The sequence below is a fragment of the Brassica oleracea genome, unplaced genomic scaffold (assembly GCF_000695525.1).
Source record: "Brassica oleracea var. oleracea cultivar TO1000 unplaced genomic scaffold, BOL UnpScaffold01092, whole genome shotgun sequence".
NCBI lineage: Eukaryota > Viridiplantae > Streptophyta > Magnoliopsida > Brassicales > Brassicaceae > Brassica > Brassica oleracea.
In genome coordinates this window covers 12,926-13,130 of record NW_013617658.1, presented here as the reverse complement: position 1 = coordinate 13,130, position 205 = coordinate 12,926, and positions in this window count along the sequence as shown.

The following is a 205-nucleotide window of genomic DNA, read 5'->3' as shown; positions in this document are numbered from 1 at the left end:
GTAACAATGTGATCGATCGATTAGATTATCCCATCGATCGATGTGGATATCCAATAGATCGAATGAACAAAATCTCGAACGTTTTTTTATAAACGCATCGATCAATCCGTTTGTTTAGAAAAACCCATCGATCGATCACCAGATGGACGAAAGCCGTAAGAATGTGATCGATCGATTGGATTGAACAATCGATCGATGGAACAAA